Below are 19277 nucleotides of genomic sequence, written 5' to 3'. Positions count from 1 at the left end.
AGTGGCTCACAGCAGAATTTGATAGGAAGATGTGACACCTCATCTTAAGTTCCTTTGCAGCGTTTCTGAAGTTGACGGGAATGTCGGGGAGTGAGGTTGATAAGCCCACCATCCTCTCCAAGCAGACTAATCGCACATGAAGTCTTGGCAAGAGATAACCAGGTGATAGGAGAGCCAAAATGACATCGCATCAATTCTGTTTCGGATCCTGTACACAGCAGTGCCTATCACCGCCCCAGGTGGCTGGCATCCTCCACACACAGGAGTATTTTCAGACCGGGATGTCTGTCCCCACTTTACCCCGTAGCTGTCACTCTGGGGTATGCTGGGAACACATTTGTCACTACGTGTAAAGCCACACACTTCAAGGGGCGGCCACTCTGGAGGGGGAGCCAGCTTTGCCCTGCCCTCCTCCTCTGCCCCAGCACTTGTGAGACAGACATCGCCCTTGGTATTCCAGACAGATGCCAGGCCTGGGGATGTCTTCCTGAAACCACCCCTGGAGAATCAGATGGGGCTTTCCTTCAGAAGAGTTGTTCACATCAATAATGAGTTCCAAATAATTTATTCACTTCAGGAGTAAGAGGCTGGCGTACAATCCTTACCCCTGGTTTGAGGAGATAATTGATTTCATGTAGTTGAAAGATGGGGAAAAGAAACAACCCCAGCTGGTTCGGAGGCAATGGTGAATGCCGTCTCAGTTTAATTATAGCTCCATCTTTAGCTGCCACGGTTCTTTCCTCTTGGAATTAAAATACCAGAGCAACTTGAAATGTAACCGTGATGAGTTTTCCCCGGGCTGCTCCCTACCTTGCAGCCTGGCTCAGGGCACTGTTACAAGCACACTTCGAGCCTTTTTCAATAGATAGTTAACGCACCATGCAAGCGTCGCCTGTGTGACACAGATAACTCGGGGGAACAGCACAAAGTAAATGAGATGCATTAGTGCCTGGATGGGAACTGGAGATAGAAGTTCTCAGAACTTCTTGTTTAATCTATAGAAATGGATTTACCTCCTGTGCTTAAGATTTCAAAATCGTAATCATATTCTGAAGAGATGTTCCCACTCCAGGTACTAATATCAATATGTACAAGAAAACCATTAACTAGCTGTACCTCTCAGCAGCACCTATTATATGTCAACAAGCTAACTGAGGTGATAAAACAAACTCTTAGTAGAAATTTAATTACTCGCCATTGAGATTTGGGTGAGGACTGGGGACTCTAGATTCCTTCCCCCAGCACCGGAGGCTGCAGAACACAGCCATTCACCAGGGACGAACATTTGTAATAGGTATTTTCCTCGCTTCTAAAGATCAGAGCACCGAAGGCCAGTCATTTTCAAATTCACAGAAACTTTCAAATTCAGTTCCTTGGGGATGGCAAGGGTGAAGTGGAGTGGACACCTGGGGAGGGTAGAGGGTGGGGGGAGAAAGAAACTGTCAGTTTCCATCCACTTGTCTGGTCAACTTTGGGGATGACCGGGGCCTGCAAGGTCATTTTGTAAGTGATTTCTGAACATTTAATTATGTCAGACTCCTGGCCAATGGCCGCCTTTCAAACTGGCATGATTTGTCATTTATAATATGATATAAAACAGGGTCCCGCCCTCTGTGAAGCTAGCTAAGCTGGTTTCCCTTCTCTAGACAGGCCATCAGTGCCAACCTCACTGCCCTCAGCCCAGCCCCACCCCAAAGAACCCCCTGTTTGCACCTTCTCTGCAGTAACTTCAGGTTCCCTTTCTGCCAATACTCACTGCCTTCATTCACCCTGAGTGCGAGTCCAGGCACAGTGCCTGGCAAATAAAAGGTGTCCAAGAAGAGGTTCGGTGCATGGTGGATGCTGGTGTGATTCAGATGCCACCTGGGAGCCATCTTGCTCCAAGGTCCAGGTAAAAAAGGCATCAAACCACACCAGTTCTACTCAGTGCCAAGCCCTCTCACACAGTGGGTGCAGGTTCTCGGCACAGGGTTTCATTATCTCAAGGCCACTTCCACCTGGGAGACTTGCCAGTATCCAATATTACTGCAGCCCTGGAGTGAAACTCAGCCACCTTCTCAGTGTTCCAAAGGGGAAAATTATTCATATCAAGTATTTTTGAATTGGTGGATTTTCATGAAATGAAGGCATCATGCACTTGGACATTGGAGGCATCGCAGGCAACAACCCTCTTCCAAGATGCCCCTCCTCTCCCTTGGAGGCTTCTCCCCTCAACCCCTGAATGCCATGGGGGGAGGCTCTAAATGTCTCCCTTTCTTCCACTATGCAAAAGAACTGAGCCAACCTGGGTAGCTGTAGGAGGCAGTAGGGTGACCAGCCTTCAGCCTTCTGGTGCAGCTGGGATGGAGGGACTTCCTGGGGGGCGGGGCTTTCAGTGTGAAATCTGGGACAACCAACTGGATGGCCGGTTGCCTTGGAAGAAGTGTCTCAGCACGGGCAGTGCAAGCTGCGGCGGAAATGGTATTTTCTCCTCCTGGTTGTATTAGTGCTCTCCTCCCCTGCCGAGGGGAAGAGCCCCTCGTAGATCATCGTTCTCGACCTTAGCTGTCTCTTAGAGTCGTGTGTGGAGATTCGAAACATCTCAGTGTCCAAGCCACATCTCAGAAGAGTTGAAGCAGGGTCTCTCAGGGTAGGCCCCCAGTTGCAGTTGTCTATCACAGTGACTGGCACCATGGTGTCTACTTCCCAGATGGGCAGTCTAAGACCAGGGGTAAAGAAAGGTTGGTAGCCTGCAAAGAGGGCTCCAGCGGAAAGTTCTCACTTTCCAGCATCCCCACAGGAAACTTCCTCTTCCCCGGGCTCTTTCTTCCGACCTGAGAGACCACAGGGACCTTTGCGCTGTTAATTAGCTATTGATTTGCATTTACTCCTCCCTCTTCCTTCATTATGCGGCCTCTTCTTGACCTTCAAGCAACTTCTTGACATTCAGTTCTCAGTTCCGAGGTCACCCGCTCAGAGAGCTCTGTCCAGGCTCAGTTAGCCTCCCTGATTCCTGTTTATCAAATCATCCTATTTTATCGTCTTCATAATATGTACTGTTGCCTATAATTTTCTTGTTCATTTTCTTGTGCATTGTCTTCTCCTATTGAAATGAAACCTCCATGAGATGAGGACTCCGTGTAGTTCACCTCTGCGTGCATCATGCCTAGAATAGCGGCCGGCGCATAGTTAGTGCCCAGTGAAAATGGGTGGAACTCATTAGTGTTAGCATTCTCTCCGAGACACGGGTGGCAGGAAGGCTAGCACAAAGAGAGGGAAACATGTGTCGCAGCTCCTACAGCGAGGCCGGTCAGCTCCCTTGCCGGTAAAATCGGACAGCTACACCCACCGGAGGGCCTGAGCGTGGAGACGCTGCGGACCAAATGAGAAAATGCTGGCGAAAGTGCTTTGACGAGTGAAAATGCGAGTTAAGTGGGAGAGATGTTATTATCTTCCGCCATCTGCTTTACTTTAATCTTTTTTTCCCTCGGTAAGCGGACCTATTGATTGTAGCTTGCTGGTGGAAGCTCTCACTGTCTAATTACTGCCCCAGCTCAGCCTGTCACTGTGTCCTCTGCAGTCAGCACGTCCTGACACTGACCCCTGATACTGCAGCCCTTTGCAGATCAGCCGGTTCTGGCACTCCGCGCCCCGCACAGAGGAGGCAGGTCTCCTCACTCTGCTCTCCCGGGAGGCAGCCCAGCTGGGGCGAGGCAAGGACACGCATCTGCAGTTGCCAAACAGGCGGCAGGAATGCGATTGTCCCCTAGAACCAGGGGCTTGCAGCCAGGCAGGACTGCGCCCCACAATTGTACAGCTTGGAGCGTTCCCAGATCCTGGCTTCCAAGGGAAAGTTCCCTGCAAAAATAATCTGGCCTGGAATAATATTATAGGTAATGGTTGGGTGGGGGCGGTGGTAGTGTGGGGGTGCTAAATCCCCCACACTGCTAGGGGGATAAATCGTTTCTAGTACTGGATAATAATAATTTCTTTCCCTTACATTATAGAAAGTCTCTAAACGTCCATGGTATTTTGTATACATTACCTCACTTGACCCTCACGGTACTACTGTGATAGCACCATCAGTGTAAAGATGGATGAGAGATAACCTACACTCTGTTCCAGCCGCAGGTACTACAAAGAAAACCACGTGCATCCAACTTTGACCCTAAACAGAGGGGGATAATTATTTTGAGAATTTATAACCATAAGCCAGCTCTCCCATGGGTAGTCCAAGAAGCCTCAAATTAAAAATTTTAGGAAGTCAATCTAAATTAATAGTGGTCTCCGGCACCTAGAGAATAAGATGCTGTCCTTCTGAAGGAATGTTAATCCAAACCTCAAAGAATTGCCATAGATAAAAATTCAAAGATATAAACTCACAATAAAAAATCACAACGTATTAGGAAACCACCTAAGTGTCCTTCAGTGAATGAATGGATTTAAAAAAATAAGGAAATCCCGCCATTTGTGACAGCACAGGTGGGCCTTGTGGGCATCATGCTCAACAAAATAAGTCAGAGAACAGCAAATGCCAAATGATCTCGCTTATATGCGGAATCTGAGTAAGTAAGTAAATGAGAACTCAGAGATGCAGAGAGCAGACTGGTGGTTGCCAGTGGCGAGACGTGGGGTATGAGAAGTGTGAAGGCTGTCAAAGGTACAGGCTTCTGGCTACACCCCTGGGTATGGGATGTACAGCACGGTGACTGCAGTTACCAGTACCCTATTTGTATCTGCAAGTCACTAAGAAAGTAGATTGCAAAAGTTCTCCTCACAAGAAAATAACAATTGTAACTACAAGTAGTGATAGATGTTAACTGGACTTATTGGGGTAATCATTTCACAATATGTACATATTAAATGTTATGTATACCTAAAACTAATGTTATATGCCAATTATGTCTCTAATTTTTTAAAGTTAAATTTATTGGGGTGACACTGGTTAGTAAGATTATATAGGTTTCAGGTGTACATTTCTATGATACATGATCTGTATATTGCATTGTGTGTCCACCACCCAAAGTTCTCAATTTTTTAAAGATTTATTTATTTTGTTTTTTAGAGAGGGAAGGGAGGGAGAAAGAGAGAGAGAAACATCTGAACCTACTACTGACGTCTATCTGATAGCTCAGTGTGATGGTCATGCACACTCTGTACATATCACACTGCAATCACAGAACGCAAAAGACAAAGGGAAAGTCTTAAAAGCATTCAGAGGGGAAAAACATTGTTTCCAAAGAAATGCTCATTGGAAGAGCAGTGATTGAAAGCCAATAGTAACAATGGAAGCCATAAAATAGTGGAAAAAGTATCTTCTATGTATTGAAAGAAAATACTTAGCAACCTAAAAGCCTCTACTTTGAAAAGAAATGCATGTCAAAGCATTTTCAGACAAAGTGATTCTTCTACCAACAGACCATCCCCAAAGAAAATGAAGAAATACTGAAAGATAAAATACTACATTTTAAAAATTGTGAAAAGCAGCTAAAGCAACTCTCCACATTTTTGACCCTGAATGACACTAGAAATGAGGTAATAAGGGCTAAGAACTAAAGAGCCAAACATCTGACTTACGAAGGTGGGCAAAGCCGTGGATCCAACCTTAGCTTGGCTCTGCACCACAGTCTGAGACAACTGTGTCAAAGGCTGACTTGCTTCTAAGAACACTTAGGAAAGTACAAGTGTTGTGATAACATCAGTGAAGGCCACACAATCAAAGATGACACTAATTTCTCATTCCCTGAGATTTGATTCTAGGAATTGGGGTGGCAAGGATGAATATAAGGGGAACCTGGAGTTGGAGAATGGGGGCAGGAGCAGAACCAAACTCCTTGCCCCTTCTCTCTGGGTGAGGAGCCCTTAGAGCCTGCCAGGGTCCTGACCTCTTTGGGCCCCGGTGTCCTGCTCTGCTGGAGCAGGCAGGCGCCCATTAGAACAGAAGCAGAAGGATGCAGAAGAGCGCCCATTAAATCCCATTTGTAATCCTTCTGTCCCTGCCTCTTGACTAGCTAACTTGCTGATCCACTAGCATTCAGCATCAACACTAATTTTACAAGGATGCCTCTCCTGAACAGCTTCCTGCCAAGCCTGGGCCATTCTAAGTGCTATTATTAGTTGTACTTCTTGCATTATAGCCCCTTTATATCTCATTGAAATTGCCCACTTCTTGTCTGAGATTCCCACTAACATTCAGTTTTCAAAGACAGAAATTGTGCCTGTGTGTCCTCAGTATCTGGCTTGGCGCACGGCACAAGCTGGTGCTGTATATATGAATGAATTCATCTCAAATGAAAGAACTCTAAACTAGTGTAGTCAATTGGATGAACCACTCCTATTAGAGACAAAAATGTATGAGGCTCAGTCTCTAAAGGGTTAGATTCTCTTTTTAAGGTAAGAGTCACACAGTAAATCTCTCTACTTGCTCAGGAAGGTTTACTTCTCTGGTCCTCTGTAACTAAGTGTGTAATTTTGCTAGTGCATAGGAACCATTCAGACATGATTTGCAGAGTCTGGTGGCCAGAGTTGACAGGGGCACTCTATTTGTCTAACACCCATCCCCTGAGTATCCCAGTCTTGTGTCTGACGCTGATTGGCTGTGTGATTTTGAAACAGATTATAGCACTTCCCTGGGACCCGCAGTGCCCGACTGGCTGATGTCGAGGCTATAAGTGAGCTGGAACATGATTTGGAATGTGATGTTGATTGTCACCTAAGTCTAGCCTCCTTTAGGAACCTGCTAGAAAGCCCTGATTGTCTACCAATGTCCTGAAAACTCCTTGCTCTCAGAGCCAATGGTCTGATCCACCAATTCTCCAACTTAGGAGAATTTAATTCTGTGACCTTAGATGATTCTTATCTCTCTGAGTCTCTGAGTTGTTGTCATCGTTTTGCTTATGTGTTTGTTTTTTTGTTTAAATTTTTTTGTTGTAAGTCATGTTTTTTTCTCCACAAAATATACGGTTTGGATTAGAGGGACGATTCTTAACCCTGACTCCATTCAGAATCCCCTGGAGAGGCATTAAGACACTCTCCTGCCTGTCACTCCTCCCATTCATGCCTGGGCCCCGCCAAGTCCGGTTAACCCAGAGTCTCTGGGAATGGGCACCAGCATTGTTAATAAGTTCCCCAAGAAATTCTGATGCACAGTGAGAGCTTGAATCGCCCTGGACTAGACGGTGTCTGCAGTCTTTCCCAGTCTCTGATCCTGTGACCCAGGCATCTACACCGCTGCAACCTGCAGCCCTTGGGCTGTTGTCAGAGTCCTGTCACAGTACCCTGAGCACAACCCTTTACTCTGTCAGTGCTCACAGGGTCATTAGCTCAGAGTCATCCAATCTCTACTGTCCATAGGGGCCCCAAATCTGACTCAGCATCCTGGCTTACAGGGCCATTCTAATTTTGGTATTTTAAGGGAAAGGAAATCCGGACCTAAGCTAATAACAGAACAACTACTGTGTACCATCACAACACAGATAATTGCTAATCCTCACAACCACTTTTAGGTACAGTATGCATTTTTTCCTCTAAAAAAGGAAACTAGAATCTCAGGGAAATAAAGTGACTTGACAAAAGCAAAGCTGGTGATTTGGTGGGGCTGAGATTCAAGCTCAAGTTCATCTGGATCCAAACCCCCCATTCTTCCATTGTACCCACTTGGCCAAAGAGAGACCATGCTCAGGGCCAGGAGAGAGTGGGTCTACCTAAGGCAGAAACACTGGGGTTTGGCTGGGTTGCTGGCTGTCAGAAGTCCCAGGAGAAGCCCTTCGATCAGGTGGGAGCCGAGCCCCACAGTCCCCTTAGCTCCTGACCCCCCTGTGTGGGGAGACAGTGCTCTTGAATAACACACATCAGGCTGCCAGCCTCAGTTTGTATTTTTACAGTCCACTAATTAGGCCATTTTAACTAATTTGTTTGCATTTTGTATGAGCAAGTTGGGCTTTTGGATTGACTAATGTAATTGCAGCTGGTTTCTGCCAAATACAAATTACTCAGTCTAGTGTGGGTTAGAGAGAAAAGCAAATATTTAATAGGCATCAATACCCTTGTAGCTTTTTAGTAGAGCCTTTTTCCCCCTGTGAAAAAGTTGAAGTAATTTCTGCAGCATCTGATTGAACTTTCATGTTGGGAAATGACTTTTTAATCACTTTTTTGAAAAAAAAAAAATAATGAGGCAAATGCTTTAGTGGCTCTGTGGAAGTTTACCTCTGATCCATTTACCCCTAAGCCCAGGAAACATTCGGGACTTTTCTGTTTCCAGGGTGGCTTTCCACAATCCCTTCCTGCATAGGCCACTCCGGTGACCGCCGATCACCCACAATCCAGGCTGTCACAGCTAGCAGTTCTAGGACATCAGTTCTCAAGGTGTGTCTGTGGACCAGCAGCATCAGCATCTCCTGGGCACTTGTTAGACAAATTCTCAGGGCTGCCGAGTCAGGAATTCTGGGGGTAAGGCCAAGCAAACTCTTTTAACAAGCCCCCCAGGTGATTTGGACACATGCTAAATGTTGAGAACCATTGACCTTATCCGACCACCTCATTTTACAGATGAGGAAACTGAGGTCTGGGAAGAGGTGTGTGCTCACGGCAGGAACTATGTCCGCTTTACTCACTGGGCTTCCCCCAAGTTTAGCCCAGGGCCTGTGGTAAGCACTCAGTGAATATTTGCTGGATGAATGAGCAATGGAATGAATGAGCTAGAACCAGGAACAAGGTCTCTTAATTCTGTTTTACAGGCCAGTGTTTCTTCTTGCTCTGAGGAAGCACTACTTCTTGGTTCTCGCTTTGGCAGAGGGACAATGGTTAGGATTGGAAACATTTTATCCTTTGGGGGAAGACAGCCTGGCTCTCACAGCCTTGCTCCCAAGCTGTGGACCTACCTGGCTCACCTATCCTTAATCCAGTGGACTGACCAGGCCCAAAGCCCACGAGAAATTGTTTCCATTGCTTCGATAGACCCTAACATTGTCTGAGGCAGAACCAGGCACCCTTTCTGGGTGTTTGGTTCCTTGACCAATAACCTCTGCTCAGCTAGTGAATGGGAAGAGTAAAACTGAGATCTGATCCATGAAAAGTTGGTGGGTGATTGTAAAGATAGGATGTTAGGAAGGTTAAATTTCTGGGTCCTCTGAAGCTGAAGAAGAAGGAGGAGGAGGAGGAGGAAGAGGAAGAAAAAGAACGAGAAGGAGGAGGAGGAGGAGGAGGAGGAGAAGTCGTCCTGGTCCTCAAAGCTTCCGATGGCAGGCCGGTGGAGCCCTGTTGCCCAGATCTGCATGAAGTGTCCTCCATTCCCTTGACCCCACCCGAGGCCTACCCTGATGGTCTTCTAGGAATGAGGAGAAGAGGAAGGAAAACAGTGCCCATGAATTTTCAAACAAACAAGGGAATCTCCCAGGGCCATGAGGAACAGGCTTCCAAAAAGTGTTCCTGGATTCTTAATTCTGTTAACTTCTAAGAATTAACAAAGCAATTAAGTACCACTCCATATGGATTCAGACACCCAAGGAGCTTATGTTCGTCTAACCTCAAGTTCAAATGGCTCTTAGGACATGCAGCCACCCAAATCCCTTGCTTTTCTTGTCTACATGTATCATGGAGCCCATGAAAGGACTGCACAGTCTTTTCAACCCTCATGGCCTCCTTTCTACCCTCCCTCGGGCACTCAGCACCTTCATAGTTATTTCCCCTTCACTGGAACCTTTCCTCTGGAAAAAACCTGACCAACTCATTCACGTACAAGGGGTAGGAACTAATAATGAGAGTTGCCACCTCCACCCTGAGGAAGACGTAAGCTAAAGATTCCATGCCCCAGTGCTACCTGTTAGTTCCTAATTTGTTGTAGGCTATCTAACCCACAACCATGTCTTCTAAGACTGGGTGCCCACCCACATTAGGGATCGGTCTTCTCTGGGGCAACTTCTGACCCAATAGGCCAAAGAGACCCTCCCTCTAGGGAGTTTGGAGTTGGCCAGTAGAAAAGTCAATAGGACTCTGCTGGTCACCGAGGTGAGGAAATGTAAATCCCAGGACTGAGAGGGCCTTGGTCCCTCAGGCACACAAAGAAGCCAGGAACGTCAATCAGCAGACAGGCACAACGGAAGCCGAGGTGACAGTGGGTGAGGGTGAGAGTGAGGGAGAGAATGGCCACCTCTCTCCTGGTGCCTCTTCCTCGTCTGATCCCAGACCTTTCCGAGACAACTTCTGCTACTTGGCTCCCTGAGATACTCTCGTTTCCTTAACCGAAATGCCCACATCATTTTAATGATGCTTGTTTGACTAGGTTTCTCTTACTTGTCACAAGGACATTCTTTGAGTTCCATACAGAGATGTGTACCATAGACACATCCAGTGATTCTCTGTGGAGTGAATGGTGATGCTCAGTTCCGTGGCTCGCAGGTGCCAGCCCAGCTGATTGCCCACACCTGCTGGCTGTGTTCGAATTGCCTTGGGCACTTGCTCAGCGCACAAACTCCAGAACCGCCTTTGGACGTTCTGATTTAGTCTATGGTTGGGCTTGAGGATTTGTATTTTTCTGGTGCTCCCTAGGGCTTCCAGGTGGAGGGCTGAAGAGGTTCCTAGTTATCCCTGTACACAGATTCTTACTTCGTGTGTTCTTGAGTTAAAGAGTTCTATTTTATCCCTGGCCAGGTAGCTCAGCTGGTTAGAGCATTTTCCTAATATGCCAAGGTTGTGGGTTCAATCCTTGGTCAGGACACATACAAGAATCAACCAATGAATGCATAAGTAAGTGGAACAACAAATCAATGTCTTCCTCTCAAAAAAATCAATCAATAAAATTTTTTTAAATAGACTTCTATTGTAAAGGACAATTTTATTAGCAAATAATTATTGTGCATATACTAGGAGCAAGCCAATGTTCTAGATGCTAAGGAAAGAGCAGTGAAAAACATAGGTGAGGTGCCTGCTTCGATGGGCTGGCATCTAGATCAAGGGCATGGAAATTAAAGAAGTCAACAAACAAAAGGCAATGATCATTTCCGAAGAGGAGACAATAAAAAAGGGTGAGGTGAAAGAGTGACTTCAGGAGCCAACCGAGGTGGTTACTCAGGGAATGACTCCCTGAGAAGGTGCCATTTGAACAATTCGACATGAAGGCAGCAACTGTGGACACGTACGAGAAGAGCGTTCCAGACAGAGGGAAGAGACCATGCACAAGCATTGACGTGGGGCGATGGTGGTCTGTCATATTCAAAACCAGACAGACAGAAGGCCTGTGTGGCTGGCATGTGCATGTCCTTGAGAAGAACACTCTCAGTGGAGGGATGGGGATGGGAGACAGACTGGACAACATCCTTTGCTCTTTGGGGCTGTTTTATGTCAAAGAGAAGCAGGTAAATGGAGCAGTAACTGCAGAGAGTCATCAGCTCAAGGGAGGGGTCTGTGATGATGATCATTTGGTTCATATGATTTTACTGAAGCAAGTTGGATGTGGGTGGGAATGACCACCAGCTCGGGCTCCCCTGTGAGTGCCCACCCCCATCAGATCCTATTAGCCTCTGTGGAGGGGTCTGGCAATCAGCAAAGACCCTCAGGGTATTTACTGCTCCTATTGATATGGCCCCTCCCAGGCCCCTCACTGCAGAGAGGGGCTGTAAAATACTTTCTTCGGACATCTGCACACCTCCTGCCTTTGCCTGTGCTGTTCTCTTCGGTAGAGGATGGACAGGGAGGGCCTGGATCAGAGGGCTGACCCCAGCCTGCGCAAAGGAGACACCATTGCTCCATGCACAGCAAGCCTAGCTCCACGCACAGTGGGCACGGCTTCACCACTTGGAGTACGTACTCAGCCGAAGGGACTTCAGCAGAGCTCTTCCTAACCTGGGCTCCAAAGTGGCTGAACAAAAGGAAGAATATCTAGAATTTATGAGAATGTCTTAAAAAGCAATCTTGTATTAATTATTACGTGCAGACTGTAATTATAGATGAAATGAAGGCTGTTTTATTTGTCGGGTGAGAAAACTGTGTGCCAGGCATTCTTATAGTTTCTTGAGCTGTGAAATGTGCCCCCTCATGTCCACTCCCCATGGGCACACATTCACACGCGCGTGCACACACAAACGCTGTGCTTATCCCAGAGTACTCCAATGTCATCTGAGGTCCAACAAACAACCTGGGCATCGTTTTACTCATCAAAATGAGAGACAATAGACTCTCTACCGATTTTAGAAAGAACTACTCAAGCAAAACCTCATAGACACTGACAACAGTATGATGCTTACCAGAGGGAAGGGTGGGGTAGGGGGAGATAAAAAGGGTAAAGGGAAAATAAATGATAGTGGAAGGAGGCTTGACTTGAGTGGTGAATGCACAACACAATATACAGGTGATGTGTTATAGAACCACACACCTGAAACCTGTATAACTGTATTAATCAGTGTCACCCCAATACATTTAATAAAATCAAATTGAATTATTAAAAAATACAGGCTACTTAAGATTTTTCTCAGTGTGTGTTTAGAAATGTAATCATCTAGAACAGCATAGATTTTAAATGAAAAAAAGCACCTCAGCCCTGGGTGGTGTGGCTCAGTAGGTTGAGTGCTGACTTGCAAACCAAAGGGCCACAGGTTTGATTCCCAGTCGGCACACGCCTGGGTTTCGGGCGATGTCCCCAGTAGGGGACACGTGAGAGGCAGCCACACATTGATGTTTCCCTTCCTCTCTTTCTCCCTCTATTCCCCTCTCTCTAAAAATAAATTAATTAATTTAAAAAAATAAATAAAAGAAATACTCAAGCATTTTTTAAATTAATGGAACGACTGAATAGCCAATGATGCAAATAGAGTGTAGCTATCTCCTGTATTTCCACCTCTCCATCCAAAACAGCTTACAGGAAAGCACAAGACACCCATGCAAATAAAGACATAATCGTTGCCTTCAAAAATCACTTCCAATCTGTACTTGGTTTTTTAGTGGGTTCCAAAGCTATAATACATTTCTCCCCCTCATCTGTCTGATTTGATTGTCTGCCCTCCTTAAGTTGCATGAACGATTCAGACACCTTCCTTTTTCTGGGATAGGTCCTGGGAAGAGTGATGAGTCCAGCCGTGCCAGGGCCTGAGTCCGCTGGGTAGGTGCCCACGCCACCCCCAGGTAGTTGCCTGGGCCCTCTGCCCTCCGCTCTTGCTGGGCAGGCATTTGCCACGTGTCTACACTCTGTGCCCTGCCATGCCTGGCTGCTGGAACACGGCTGATTTCCCTCTTCATCCTAAGTTGTGAGAAAAGGCAAGATTGTGAGCCCAGTTTTGGCATAACTGGAAGATTTCTAAAAGGACTAAAGAAGGAGTCACAATAAACACAAAGCCACAGAAGTGGTAGCGTTTACAAATTGTATAGTGTTAGACTATTAGATTGTTGAGCTTCCATGTAGCGAAAGACCTGTCATTGTTAGAGGGGTCCCCGAAGGCTAGGAGGCAGAGGGGACAGTTATTTAACCGAAGAGACAGGAGGCCAAGTCTAAGGGAGAAACAAATCTAAGGATGATGTCAGGGGAAAACCAAGCAGCAACCAGGGAAGTGGGGATGGGTGGGATTTACACACGTGTAAGGCAGACGTCAAGATTAGAGCCTAGGTGGGGCTTAAAAGGCCAGGAGGAAACCGACATCTCAGCCTTTACCATCTGGCCAAAGATGAACTCGGCTGGCACCCTTCTGGGTGCTACCGGTTCTGTTCCTTGACTTAAGCTCACCCCCTTTCCAGCCTCTTTGACCTTCAAACATGGACTGTAAAAATCCATGTAAACTGCCCTGGCTGGTGTGGCTCAGTGGTTGAGTGCTGGCCTACAAATCGAGTAGCCGCCAGTTCGATTCCCAGTCCAGGGCACATGCCTGGGTTGTGGGCCAGGTCCCCGGTGGGGGTCATGTGAGAGGCAACCACACATTGCTGTTTCTCTCTCTCCTTCCCTTCCTCTCTTCTAAAAACGAATAAATAAAATCTTTAAAAAATTTCATGTGAACTGATGATACCACTTTTTGGGGACACATCTCAGACACAGGCGAAGCAGCAAATTCTCTCCTGACAATGGTGGGTGGGCAAGAGCAGATTTCCCTTGAGCCCACTCCAGGAAATAGAGACCATTTGAAAAGGGAGAGCCTGCGTGAGCAAGCCACGTGAGGAGGTGAGTGAGTGACTGCAGGCAGCTCCCCTGAGAGGCAGCAAGTGGGTGGTGGACTGGCACATAGACAGTGGAGGATGGTGGCGGGATTTTAGGTGGCTTTGGGGAACCCTCAGCCATCTGGGGGGATGGCCAGGCAGTCTGAAAAGGGATGGTGAGGGAGATAGAACAGAGGACTCTTCTAGCCAGATTCAGATGCCTCTGAACCACCCCACTGTAGCAGAACTTAGGGGCCAGGATTTGTGGCTCAGAATCACATTTTGAGGGAGTGAGATCCTAGTGATTTTGAGTCTTGGAGAAGAGTGAAGCTGTTATGGAGAAGGCTGGGTGTGCAAGTGGGTCACACGCCTGCACAGAGGGCTGACGGGAGCTATCTCCCACTTAATTAGAGTAACAGATTTCTCCTCTCTGGTAGATTCTCTGAGTAGGAAAGGAAGTAGCAAAAGTGGAATGAGAGTAATCAAAAAGACTGGGCTGATATCAGATGTTTTCTGTTTGGTTTCTGCTTGCCAGGTCTGACTGGTATAGCTTATAATTAGTCTGTGCTTGCAGATGTGTGGTTCCAAAGGGTTGTGGATTAAGAAGAAACTCTAGAATTTCTCCGTACCTGACAAGTTGTAACGTGAAGAGCTACACTTAGTCCATTAAAGATTTTTCACAGTGACATTTGAGAAATATGCCACCTTGCCATTTATCGTTTTCAGGGCATGGGTGTCGGCAAGGAGGTTGCTATGAAGAACAAAACAAAATGGATTGCATGTGTAGAGGGGAGTGGGTGAATACTGATAAATGTACTTCACTGAATGTCAGCAAATGTCACTTGAGAAGCCATTTGCAGCTACCACGACAGCCTCCCAAACCCAACTGAGAGTAGCAAAAACAGGCAAAATGAACTGGGCGTCTTGCTTCCGCATGAATAAGCGATCAGCCCTCTCAGAAGTTACACCAGAAAGTTGTTAAACTTGATATAAGGAGCTTTTCCACCCACCCTGACTCATACTATAGATTGCTACAAAGGGTTGGAGACTGTCTGAGGGCCTCAGCGCTGTGGTCCAAGGACAGACTCAACAATCCCTTCCATCCCAGGTGGGTGCCTTCCTTGTGCGCCAGATCTGCATCTCCAAGGCATGCTGTCTGGGTTCTTCCTGCTGCCCCACTCCTGCTGCCTTCTCTGGTCCTGCAGAGCCTTCCCCTGACTCCTAGCCTACCCTCCCATGGGGTGAGATCCAGGAGGGGCTGGAGAGGTGACCTGGGTACCAGGACCCGAGGATGCAGCCCTTGCATTGCCACGTCAAGAGAAGGCCCAACATTATTCCACCCTTACACCGGGTCTTCAGTCTTCCACTCAAGAAAAGACTTTTCAATGTGTCCTCTGGTTCATTTGAAATTCTGAGCAACAGATTCAGCTGTTTCATTCTTGGTGACCAGGTCAAAACTTTGGCTACATGTGATTTAAGGTTTCTGGAAGCTAGGGCCAAGTTTTCTTCAGAATCCAACTTGGGGAGAGATGGTCCTTTCTTCTTCCTCGGCGCAGTGAGTCTCCAAACTTGGCTGCACAGAAATAAACGGGAGAGAAGATCATGTTCTCAGAAAAGCTCTCCTGGGAAATGCGAGACTAATTAAAGTAAAATTCCAGCCCCTCTTTATTTTCTAATCTCTCGGGGCTCCTCCTCCTCGACACACACAGGTCATCCAATACCTTTTTCCTCTTGTACATCAAGAGACTTGCAGAGTAGCTCCAGCTCGTCTGGCCTTGTAAATGCACCACACACACAAGCATATTGCCCACACAAATTGAGGTCAGTTCAGCTTTCACTAGAGAGATGCTGTGGTATCAGGCTCCCAAACAAGAAGCCCTTTATTGAACGTACTACATCCCAGACTCTGTTTCTGAACGTGCTAATGGACAGACTTCCTTCTTCACACTGTGCTGACATATGTTTAGCCTGTCTGTGTGTGGTGGAACCAAACACACCGTACAACCAGGGAAAGATAGACTCTTGGGAAAGCCAACTACCCTTGGATGAACTCGGGGGTGAGGGGCGAGCTGGGGGAAGGACAGTAGAAGGAAGGGGTGGTAGAGGGCTCATGGCAGAGTTTCTCATAATCCTTGGCGTTTCCTCCTTTTGAATTAGGCGCTTCCCGTGGAAGGGGTGTCTGGAACTCAAGAGACATCTGTTTATTATTGAAATTGAATTGCCCTCAACTTGTTGACTTTTATGCTTAGTTTAGAAAGAAACAGTGGGGTGTGTGTGTGTGTGTGTGTGTGTGTGTGTGTGTGTGTTTTAAGAAGAAGAAGGAGGAGAAGGAGGAAAGACAAGAAGAAGCAGAAGAAAGCCGGATTTCTGGAACAGAGGTGGAGGTGAGGGCCAAGGGGAAGCGATCCGGGAGAGGGGATGGAGATGCGAGACGTCTGCCTGGGGCACAGCACAGCCTGGCACTGCCTCACTCAGCGAGGGCACTTTCGAAGAGCAAATCTCTGCTGGATCCTAGTGTGGGTTGCATATCCCAGGCCCAAAGAACCACAAATGCATAAAAATGCATTTCGAAGAAAAGACAGTATGGGTGTAGATTTCCCCTTGTACCAGTATTGTTTATTTTGCTGGTGGTTGTAATTTTAAAATTTGTATCTTAAAGCTCTTAAAATTTGTAACTAATGAGCATCTGTTCCCAGGGGATTAAAAACAAAGAGCTGTTCATAATTGATTAATATAACCAGAATTCTACAATGCTGGAGGCCACAGCTATGTAAAAACCTACCTTCCTACTGTTTTGTCTTTAAAGAACAAAAACAAAAATGTCTTCATACAGACAAGGGTAGCCAGTACTGGCTGTGTCTCTCAGATGAGAAAACACGAAGCTGGGTTGGGTGCTTTCTCCTTTCAGCTTTCTCCACACACTAACTAGTAGCCCCACCAGGTTTCCTTGTTTCTAATTCGGGGCCATTTGCAGGGGACTCTGCTCTGTATATAAAAACCTATCAAGCCCCCTTTCACCATTTTGCATTCCAGGACGTTTCAAACAAAGCGTTAAATTGGTCCATAAGAGGAAGGTTTGTTAAAAATACAAAATTCCCTAGAATTTCAGTAATCCCCTCATTCTTGCAAGAATGTAAACAGGACATCAATACAGGGAACATTTGCCCATGGAGAAGTCTCCTCTGAGGGGGAACCTTCACTCCTTTCCTGGTGCCAGTTGGCATCAGTCTGCAGCCCTAGACACGATCAGTAACCTCACAATGAGCTCTCCCGGCCTGAATGAGGGAAAGATACAACCTCAAAGGGGGAGAGAAGAGCTTCAGGTTAACGTAGAAGGCAAGCCATCCTAAGGAGAACTGTTTCAAGGAATTTATTATTATGCTTCTAAGTAATTCTGTTCATTCATTTAAATAACACTTTTAAACACCTGCCTTATATCAGACCTGTCACTATGCCTTAACTATATGCCAATATTGTTAATATGTCCTTTTTCTCACCATCGCAAATCATACACAACTTTCAAGGCTCAGCTCAAATTCTACCTCTTCCAGGAAGCCTTCTGAGATTTTTCCTATCTTTCCCTCTTAGTGCTCCCAGCCAGAACACCCATAAAAAAAAATCATTGTTCCATGCTGTCCTGACGTGACCTGTGTTTCTCACCCAAGCAAGTATCAGCCCTCTGAGAAAAGGGTAACCATCTAACTTACTTTGCCTCACCAAGATTCCCTCCTCTAATACACTCTTTGAAACAGGATTACAGGCAGCCAAAACAGGGTGTTCTTCCACTCACACTGAGGTCCAAACCACTTTGGTTTAAATATAAGGGAAACAGCCTTCTCCTCCATGGCTATTGGTAGCATTCAGCACTCACTGAAGGGGAAAGATGCAGGTGAGGGAGATGCAAGTGGGTGGTATATCCAAATAATATCAGCATTCTGAGCAGTGGAAGAAAAATCAGACTGGTTAACTTAGGGTGAGTAAGAGCAGCAAAATGATTCAAGTAATTATGTAGATCTGGCCTTTACTGACAAGTGACACCTTTTTTTTTATACACTTAGGTTTTAAAGCAATTTACCCCACCTCCGTATCAAATGGGGGTTGACACCTCGTCCAGATATAATAAAATAAAAATAGAGTTTACATTTTTTTTCTAGAACTGCCAGCATTGAGGCACCTGAGCTTCTTTCTTAAACACTGACTTTCATTATTTCCCTGTAGGACAAGTTTGCAGTGTGGGAATCATTACACTTTTCCTCCTTTAAGCTCTGCCTGAGTAATCATAAGGGAGAGAATACCTAGCCCCCAACCACCACCACCCCCACACGACACAGCGACTTTTACTACTGAAAACTAAGATTCTGTGCGGGGGGTGGTTTGCAAAATCTGTTAATGACTTTTGTCAGATATTTTTCTGGTTTGGAATTCCCTCCTTCCAATACCTGTTGTTTTGATACGGATCTTACAAAGAAGCACCTTTCTTAGAAATTTTCCATCTTTTTAATGCAAATGGTCCCCTGAGCAGGCAGAATGCCCTGTGTCCGAGTTGACCGGCAGGCCTGAAGAACCTGTACTAAGAACCTGTACTTGAGTGGGTTGGTAAACGTGCAGAATTAAACAAGTTCATGTAACTGTCATTTCTTTTTCCTGATGGGCACTTTTAAAAAACCTTTGCACCCACCATAATGCATAATAATCCTTACTTATAATTCCAAATGTTTCACCTCAGTGTCTGTAATATTTACTTGTTTCCCTACCCTGTGCTGGGAAGGGAAATCTCCCTCGATTTTGAGAAGAAAAAGATCTTTCAAGTTTCTAAATGTAAGAATTGTTTAAAAGTTTATTCCTTGTCCAATAGGCATGCAAAATATATTTATATATTCATTTACTCTGATAGGAGAGCAGAATTGCTGCTTTTGCTCAAAGGAAAATGTTTTTAAATGACACAAATCTACATGTGCCTGTTTCTAGAATTAACACCCTCGTGTTTACTGCCGGAGGGATTTCTTACTAGGGGAATCTGTGTTGGGAGAAGTACCTTGTCTGGGGAGGATTTAAGGAAATTTTAATATCCAAACAAAAGCTACCCACTCCCTCCCCCAGAGGAAAAACAATGGATAATTTGCATATGCACATGGCACAAATTAAAGACAAAGGGCCCCTCACAGACTGTGGCTACTTCCAAGTCT

The sequence above is a fragment of the Phyllostomus hastatus genome, unplaced genomic scaffold, assembly GCF_019186645.2.
Source record: "Phyllostomus hastatus isolate PE091 unplaced genomic scaffold, TTU_PhHast_1.1 phas_scaffold_78, whole genome shotgun sequence".
Classification (NCBI taxonomy): Eukaryota; Metazoa; Chordata; class Mammalia; order Chiroptera; family Phyllostomidae; genus Phyllostomus; species Phyllostomus hastatus.
The sequence above is the reverse complement of the archived record's forward strand: the minus strand, read 5'-3'. Positions refer to the sequence as shown.